This window comes from Cyanistes caeruleus, chromosome 11 (genome assembly GCF_971803275.1).
Source record: "Cyanistes caeruleus chromosome 11, bCyaCae1.hap1.1, whole genome shotgun sequence".
NCBI lineage: Eukaryota > Metazoa > Chordata > Aves > Passeriformes > Paridae > Cyanistes > Cyanistes caeruleus.
Window position 1 is genome coordinate 3,607,865 of NC_141711.1, and position 9,301 is coordinate 3,617,165.

The 9,301-nt window shown below is 49.3% G+C and overlaps 2 long non-coding RNA genes across 2 annotated transcripts; one reads left to right on the forward strand and one right to left on the reverse strand.

The window, feature by feature from the left end:
- Window positions 1–308: 308 nt before the first annotated feature.
- On the reverse strand, window positions 309–7,515 carry LOC147650945 (uncharacterized). The gene is made up of 2 exons (XR_015275055.1): window positions 5,138–7,515; window positions 309–4,842 (listed from the first exon to the last, which is right to left on the reverse strand). It is a non-coding gene; the product is annotated as an uncharacterized LOC147650945 (long non-coding RNA).
- Window positions 5,354–8,593, forward strand: LOC147650946 (uncharacterized). Its single transcript, XR_015275056.1, has 2 exons — window positions 5,354–6,514; window positions 7,853–8,593. It is a non-coding gene; the product is annotated as an uncharacterized LOC147650946 (long non-coding RNA).
- The last annotated feature ends 708 nt before the right edge of the window (window positions 8,594–9,301 follow it).

Sequence of the window (9,301 nt, forward strand, 5' to 3'; positions counted from 1 at the left end):
GATGAGCCCAGTCTGTGTGAAAAGGAAGCTTTGCTTCTCCAGAAAGAACACACAGAGACCCTTCTAAAAGAAAAACAGAACTTTAATACCCTTTAGCCAAAATTGAGGCTTGCTGTGGCCATGAAATATCAACACTTGAGAAAACAAAACAAAAAACCACAAAAACCCTCCAAACACAAACACACACAAAAAAAGAAACTCCTAAGAAGTCACATTTATTAGAGGGGAGGGAGGGAGGTCTTTGCATCCAGGAATTGGCTGGAAAAGGATGGAGATGTTTTAGGGACATGCTTGTTCATGTAGTACTTTAAAACTAAGGAGTTAAAAGCAACAAGTGAAATACTGGGAAGCATCAGAAGCGCATTTTGATTTTTATTCCTTTTTCTCATGGGAACAGCGCCACATTTTCCTCTTTCCCCAAATTAAAAAATTAAAGCTGAATTGATTAAACATATTTTTTTTTTTTCCCCTGGCTTTTCTTAATTCCAAACAGATTTGTGAAAAGCTTGTAAAGGCTTTGCTGCACGTCAAAACAAGAAAGCATCGATTAGTCTCGATTTACTGCAATAAATGATAAATACGGCAAAGGCATTGATTCAGAGCCCCAAGTGAGGCTGGGTGACCCTCCACCAGTGCCACAGCTGAGTGTTGTCACAGCCCAGCCGATGGCTCAAGGCTGCAGAAAACAAACAGGGAAACACATGTCAGGCAGATAAATTGCTCTGCTGTTTAGAGCTCTCCGTGGAGGCCATTTGTCTCCAAGATAAGGAAGAATGCACTCCAAAGCCGGGGGGAGATAAGCTGGGAGAAGAAAATGAATGTGGAGCCGCTGTGGTGGCGCTTGGGTGGTGGCACAGGGAGCAGGGAGGGTCCCCCAGGCCGGGGGGAGCTGCAGGGAGCAGGGGGAGCACCAGGGAAGTGTCCAAGGGAGATGCAGACCCTTCCCAGGCATTTCAGCAGTGGGTGATATTTTTACCTTCACAGGAAACAAACACTGCCGGTTGTCTGAGTCACCCAAGTGTTTCCTGAGCCTGTCGAGGACCTGTTCCTCCCCTTTGTCATGGTACTTGGGCACATGTGAGACATGATTTTGCATTGACACAGCTCTGGGTTTGTAGTATTGTGGTACCCATAAATCAGGCTATTTTTATATCTTTATGTTTTGGAGAAGTAACAGTCCTGCTTTGACAAATGCTGAATTTGTGACCTGACTCAGATCAGATCCAAAATGCTCTTGGTAATGCTGGTTTGCATTTCTTCAAATGTTTTCTTGTATCATAAGCCACCATACAGCAGCAACTTAGCACAGTTGGTGGCACTGTGAGGATGCTTGGAGACAAAAACAAGATCTGTGTCCCTTAGGTGAGGACTGAGATGTTGGCAGAGCTCCGTGAAGGACAGCCCTGACCCCAGAGCATCTCATTCCTGTGGGAGAAGGGATAAGCATGGAAAAGGACAAAAAGTTTCAGGTCTAGAAAGCAGCAAGGTGATAGTGTTACTGTGGTCTGTCCCTCTCTTTAATGTCACTCTGCTGAGTGACTTTGGAAATAATTTTCCCAGGTTTCACAAAGGTACCAGGCCTATCTCAGGAAGGTCCAGACTGGAAGGAGAGCACAGAAATAGAGTAAAAAGGAGTAAAACTCACATCTGATACTGGAGATTTCTCTGTCTGCTACTGATTTGTGCAGAGTAAGGGCAAGAAACTAAAATCTGCAATTTCTGGTGTATTCTTAAATACCTTTCTGTGTATCAGTATCCAAGTGACTCCAGGCCACCGGTGCCTTGGCAGCTGTGGCACTCACCCACACCAGCTGCAGTCACTGCTCCTCTGAATCCCTGGAAATTTGACAAAGCAGGCCAAAATTACATCCCAGAAACCTCTCAGAAAATGTAATGTGTCTGGAGGCTTGGCCTCTGCTCCCTGTGTATCAGTACCTCCATGGAACAGCTCTGAGCCCTCTGTCCAGGGCAGCTGTGAGGCCTCAGCACCACCTGAACAAGACTCTGGTGGCTCTCTGGGACGGGTCCTTTCCTCAGGCAGTCCTGGGGCACGGCTGACTTTGAGTCCATAACCCAGGATAAAACCCACTGGCTGTGTGCAAGACCTGGAAACAGATCCCTGATGTTCCCTCCTGGCAGGAGATCACCTTCCTTCAAGAGCCCAGCAGTGGAAAAGCCTCTCACTCATCACTGATTCGGCTTGTACCCCTCTTCTCCACGCAGAACCGCCTTCCTGAGGTTATCCTGCTCCACCAGGTCCCATCACTGCTCACAGGATGCTCATCCGCAGCACAGCCGCTCTTTATGTCAATATATTTTATTTTTTATTATTTTTTATTTTCTCATTCTGCCGCTGGGACACAGTGAGACCTCACCATGTCCTGCTTTCCACGGGGTGGGAGCTGCCGAGCAGGGAGCACCGAGCTGGCGCTGACCTTAAACAAAGCTGTGCCTGGGGAGCTCAGCAGCCACTTTAGTCAGGAGCCAGCAGCTGTGTGTGCCTGGCCCTGCAGCCCTTGGCATTCCAGGGAGGGCAGCTTTTATAGGGATGGCTGCTCCTTGCCTTCTGCAACCTTCAGTTTGTGCTTTCTGCACCCAGCGGAGGGCTGGATGGCTGCAAACATCCCTCTCTCTAATTATGGACGTGTGAGAGATTTGGGAGCGTAACTCACAAACGGTAATGAGATATTTAAAGCATAAATCAACAGAATATCAAGATGAGACCGAGTTGCCCTCAGCTATGCTCCAAACAATCCAGGTAAGTGACCTGCTGGCTGCCAGGGCTGTGATTACATTTCATCTCCTGCCCGCAATTCTTGGCAATTATGTAGAAACGTCCCGTTTCCTGCAGCAAATAAAGAGGGATCCGTGTTTTGCCTTGATGTAACTCCACCTCCTCTAATATGCTGCATTGTCCATTGATTTGCCTAATTATGTGTATTACAAGTGCAGGAGGCGCTGGGTAGCAGCAGGGGTCTGTGCTGGGGAGAGGAGGAGGGTGATTGCTCCATCTGTTCCTCCGAGCTGCCGGAGAAGCGTCGGGAGTGGAGTGGGAAATGGAGGGAAGGAATTACCATTTAGTGCAGGTGCCTCTGGAAGGGGAATCCCACTGCCAGGTGCTGGCAGGCGGCTCTCCTGAGCTCCCCACGTGCTTAATTACCCTACAGCGAGTCTTCCCATCTCGAATTAGCGCAGGCACTTGCTACCGAAGCCTTGAAACAAGACGGGGAGCGTAGCAGGGCTTCATCCATCTGACTGCAGAGACCTGCATTTCCCACCCAGCAAGATTCATGCCCCATTCAGCCGAATTTTAAAGCACTTACCTGGAATTAGATGATTAATTTTAAAATCTGAATGTAGGAGTGCAGCAGACAAGGTCAGAGCATCCGAGCTGTGAATTTGGGTTCGGGTGATGGCTTTACAGAAAAGCTAGCTGCTTTGTGCTGTGCATTTTGGAAGAAGTTGCTCAGGACTGTGGGAGCAGCAGGAGAACATGGGATGGGCTGTCAGCAGTGGCTGTCCTGGACAAGGAGCTCTATTCCTGCCCAGCTGCTTCTCCCTGTCACGCTCCCGGATCGCTGATGGATCAGGGTGGCAATAGGGTAATGTGCTCCTGCTGCTGCCAGCAGGTAACTCAGCAAATCAGTCTGTTAATCTGACTGGAAAATATCTGAGGGATAAAAACTGCCCAGAACCTGCTGTGTGCCATCTAACAAACGACACACAGGGGCTGTAACATCCTGGGAATAACACACCTGGATGGGGGAGCACTACAGGAGTAAAAGTCATGGTGTGTGGTGTTTTAAACTGCCTTAGCACTTTCCTGTGGGATTCTGCACGGTGGGGCAGTGCTGTGAGGAGTTACACACAATCTGTGCAATTGTGTGTCCAGGTGATGCTGCAGCTCCCTGTGGGAGGATCCCAGCATCAAAGAGGTGTCACTACAGGAGCTGTGAACTGAACCGAGGTGCCTGGCACTGCTCCAGTCCTTTACCCATGGTGTGAAGGATTAGACAAGGGTTTGGCATGGGGCACCGGTGGAAAGTTGCCTTTTACCTTCAGATGTCTGACAGCAAAGCCCATCGGTCTCGGTGGTGGAGGGTGTGGAGTAGGGGGAATAGCACTGCCTCAAAACTGGGACAAGTCTCTGTTCCAAGAAGATACCTGGTGCTAACTCGATGATGCTCTGAAATCCTGAAGGTTTGGGCTATGAATGATTGCAGGGATGTGCCTTTCCTGAGTCTATTACACAGCAGGTTTGGTCAGTGCTCTCAGGCACAGGGTGGGACTCTTGGGGTGTCCTGTGCAGGGCCAGCTGCTGGGTTTGGATGATGTGTACAGGTCCCTTCCAACTCAGGATATTCCAGGATTCTGAGAGCTGAAACAGCTCGTGGAACCTTAAAACCCTGCTCTTAATGACCGTAAATTCCACTTTAATTATGAACTGCAAAGCTGTTGGGGGTCAGTGCAGAGCCAGTAGGGGTGGGGAAGGGCGTGTGTGTGTGTGTGTGTGTGTGTGTTAATCAATTTGCTTTTCTGAGTGGCTAAAAACAGAAGCCTGAGGAGTTCCCCTGCGAGGTGATTTCCCTGGATGCTGCTCCTTGCGCTAATGGTATCCTCTCACCAGAGAAAACATCCCACTCCAGAGCTGAAGTGGTTGGCAGGAGCTGTAATTAAGGTGTGAAGAGACTTTCCACACAAGAACCTGCCTTCCCGAGTTGGGCTCCTCGCTTGAGAACAGAGACTCTTTGGCAGTTGGCTTTTACACATGAGCTTGGAAGAGTGTTTGTATTCCTGCTATTCTGTTTGGATTGCTAATCCTCCAATTTGCACCTTAAATCCCTTAAAATAAAACAAGGGCAGAAAAGTTATCACACTGATTTACAGTAATAAGTGTAAAAACCCAAAATATTTATAATATAAATATTTATAATATTTCTGGACCCAACTTTATCAAAACCTCTTTCTCAAACTGCAATTAATATATTTTTTTTAATACTGCTAGTTGCTAGAACAGTAATTCTGAGGGTTAGAAATATGGTTTAGATATGTTTTTCTTAAAGAATCGTTTGCTTTGTTAATTAAGTAGAGATTTATATAGGGAAAGGAGAAATTAAAGAAAATAATGATGTATTACCTCGATAGGAGAAGTGATTCAGTGCAAGGAAAGTCACAGCCCAGTCCATTAAGAGAATCTGCTGGATTTTGGCAAGTCATGGGAAGATATTTTCATTGATAATGTGAAGCAGGCCCTGGTGCACGTGTCTGTGGGAATGCAGGAGGCTTCGTGCTGGGAATGCCCAGCCCTGAGCGTGTGGTTCCTTCCCCATGGGCTCTGACCCAGCTAGGCCCTGCAGGAAGGCCTGGAGCTGCAGTATCAGCTTTTCCTGGCTGCTAATGCTGCTTCAAACAGCCCCAAGTTCCTTGAATTTGTCTGGGTATTTCCACTGGATCCCACCCCAGGCACAATGAGGGACGAGGATGGATAATTTTGACTCATTGCTCTGTTTTCATGAGTGACCATGGGCACCTCCCTTACACTCCTGGCCCCTCACACCCCTTAGGACTCCAGCAGTAAAATTCCCTTGCCAGGCAGTGGTGCTCCGCAGCCACGAGCAGGAAAGAGGTGAAATCTGTGTTCATATTCTATTTTTCTCTTCAATTTACGTTTTGCTGGCAAGTTACTGAGATTACAGGTGAATCAATGGTGCAGAGAAACTGGGTGATCTGGTGTAAGTGGGCCTGAACGCTGCAGCAAAGCAGAGGCAGCTCCAGCTGTCAGGGCCCTGCTGGGATATCAATATTAGATGGATGTTTTATAGATTAGGGAAATCGGGCCGGATGAGTGGCAGCGGTGGGGAAAGTGCAAATACCCGGAGACATCCAACGCTGGGAATGTGGTTTGAGTGCTGAACTGCCCCTCGCATTACACACACAATTACAAGCTGTGTGGTGAGCAGATGGGAGCTCCAGGGAGGCTTTAAGCTGGCGGAACGTGCGTGAGGGAAGGCAGGAGAAGATATCCAAACCTCCCCTGGAGAGCGCGAGCCGCGCGCGCCGCAGTCCCGGCTGGATCCGCTCCACGGCCGTGCTGCTGTAACTCCACTCTGGGGAGCTGGATGCTGCTGCTGAGTTGAATCCATCCTAAAGATGCCACGAGAAGTGGCTGTGGAGGCTGGCTCTGTGCTCAGGAGATGCCATGAGCCCACAGGCGGTGCTGGCCTTTCCTCAGCGTTCCCTGAGCTCCAGGACTTTCAGGCTGTGATGGAATCACAGGTCTGGATGGTTCCAGACCTCTGGGAGCTCTCAGGTGCTGGAGGGAAACCCCCTGTGAGGACAAGGACATCATGACTGGAGAGTTCTTTGCTTTTCCATCTCACTTGTGGCTGCTGCTCTTCTGTCCCAAGCTTGACTTCGTGTCCTTCCAGCAGCCTGGCACAGCGGAGTCCACGGGGAAAGGCTGGGAGCCGGGCCAGAGGTGAGACCACAGCTTTCCCGGCCTCTTCCCTCGCTGGTAAGTTTGCATCTTGCTTTGGGGAACATAGACAGGAAAAAATGGACACATCTGGCTTAAAAATAAGCTGCTGAATTGCAATTTCTGTCAGCTCCAAGAGCGAGGTGCCCAGCAGTGGCCTCTGCCCGCTGCGGGTGGGGTGGGAAATGGAAACCCGGAGATTTCACAGGCCACAGAGGAGCTCCATGCAAAACACACTGCACAACTCGAGGAAAAACGTCGCCAGCCTGAATTTTCACTCCACCCTAGTCCAAAACCAGCCCCTGGCAATTCTTTGCTGTCTGAGATTAATCCGTGGGCGTCTTTAATCTCAAATGCTGAGTCGGAGCAGAGTCTCAGCCTGTGCAAGGCCGCCCGCCTGCGCCGCCAGTTCTGATTCTCTTTTCCCGTTACTTTTTCCCTATTGCTACAACAATTAATTAAGAATGGTTCTGCTGAACCCTGTTGATTCATTTGGCACTTGGAAGCTTAATGAGGTGTGAACCTGCAGACTGCGGCATCGGTGTAGCTGACACGGTAATTTATATCAATTGCTGTGATTAGTCCAGGCCCTCAATCACCGCGCTGTTTATCCCAGCAATCTGTCACAGCCCGGACGGGGGGACCTCAGCGCTGGGCTTCTCTTACACTGCCAGCAATGTCCTAGAGGTGCTGCTAACAGGGAAAATACAGCTCATGGGATGCTCATATGCTCGGTAGTAATGTGCTTTTTCTCTCCTGAGATGACTGAGATGCAGCCCTGGTTTGCAGTTAGAGCAGCTGCGGGGTTGGGGTGCAGGTACCTGCCCCAGCAGCGTTTTTGGGAGGGTGTTCTTTCGAGGTCAAAAGGTCTTGTTGCTTCAGCCTGGCAGGAGCTGGCTGTGAAAATCGCTCTGTGGGTTGTCATGTTCGCTGTGCCGTGACGAGATTATTCATCAGTAGCTTCAACTTCTGCAAACTCAGCCCAGGGCCGTTGGAGCCACCCCGGATCTCTTTGCCCATAGCATGGGGTCGAGTAGAGCACAGCAAGGGTTGTGTGACCTGTCTGCAATCACACCCCCCAGTTGTGTCCTTGGTGATGGCACTGCATCCTATCAACTTCCATATTCTAACAAAAATCATGGAATCGTGGAATGGGTTGGGAAGGATCCTAAAGACCATCCTGTTCTATCTCTGCTGCCATGGCAGGGACACCTCTCCCTATCCCAGGCTGCTCCAAGCCCCATCCAACCTGGCCTTGAGCACTTCCAGGGATCCAGGGGCAGCCACAGCTTCTCTGGGTACTCTGTGCCAGGGCCTCCCCACCCTCACAGGGAAGAATTTCTTCTTAGTGTTTAATCTAAACCTTCCTTCCTTCAGGTTGTCACTACAATCTTTGTGAAAACTCCCTTTTCAGCCTTTTAAGCCCCTACAATCACACAAATTCGACTGTTTCGAGTTTTGGAAACAGCTCGGTGTTGAGGCATAGCAAGAAAGAGAAGGACAAGCTCCCTTTTGGCAGCTTGGGCTCAGCAAAGCCGCCACAACTTAAATCGTCATCTCTGCTCTTCAAAATCACCTGCTCTATGGATGGAAGGTCTATTGCTGCTGCTGCATCATCTCCAGGCATCCCTGCACACACCCACCCGGCTGGCTGTGTGAGGATGGAGCTTTGTGGGCCACCAGGAGCCCGTTGCCACAGCCTGGCTGGGCACAAGGGCTGGGACAAGCACAATTCAAGACAAGACAATTCCCTTGGTGGCAGCTGCTGGAGGCACAGGAGCGTCGAGCCCAGCGGGACACGGGAGCGGCGCCGGGCAGGGGCTGTAAATCAGCCCCGCTGATGGGGAGTGGTTTAAATCAGCCTAATTGAGCTGCTGTGGTCTCAATGGAGCTGGGGCTACTTTTGTTTATTTTATGCCTGGTTAATGGGAAAATAAACAAACCACCCCCCCTCCCCCTGAACTGAAACCAGAAATGGGAGAAACTGACCTGCACCGAAATAAACCCACTTGGAATTATTCCCTTAAAGCTGGGTTTCCGAACAGGAGAAATGGATACATGAATAAATCTAAAAAGATTAACAATAAAGGTAAAGATCTTTAAAGTGTTCACAGAACCAGCAGGAAATCTTTAAGTCGATTTTTATGGAAAGTTCTGCATATGCAATGTTAACGCTTTTAAAGTGATCAGTGAGGCACGGGCACATCATTTCTGAACCACTGCAGATGTGTAAACTAATTTTAACACCCTTTCTATTTTCAGCACAGAGTCCTCAGAGTAAGTGAGCATTTGACCTGTAACTGCTGAGAGTAGTGTTCACTTTGGGGCCTATGTGTAGAGAAATATAATTTATTTTAATGATATTTAAGCTAATGAGCTTGGCTAATAGATATTTTTGAAGCCCTTTATAGGGGTTCAGTCATGGGACAACACGCCACTGGGCACAAATGCTCATTTACTCTGAGAAATGTCAGAGAATGGCCCAGCTATTAGTAAAGTGCATTCTGTTTGATTTTTAAGAATATATTTCCATAAATTACTGGCCCTAGAAATGAAATAAATCAGCCAGCTATTCAGTGAAATCTTAAATGTTAATGGAGAGTCGTGGGAGCGGCTGGAACCAAAGGAGAGAAGGACGTGGGGATCTCCCTGGGTGAGGCTCAGAGGCTGCCTCACCCCATGGCTTGACCAATGTGTTCATCCCAGCTCTGGATTCACTTCTGCTGCTGGGGATCCTGGCAGGAGACCCTGGCTGGGACATTGTCCTGCCATCCTGGCTGCCACCACCGAGCAGGCTGGGGTCAGCTGGGCAGGCTGGGGCTGCTC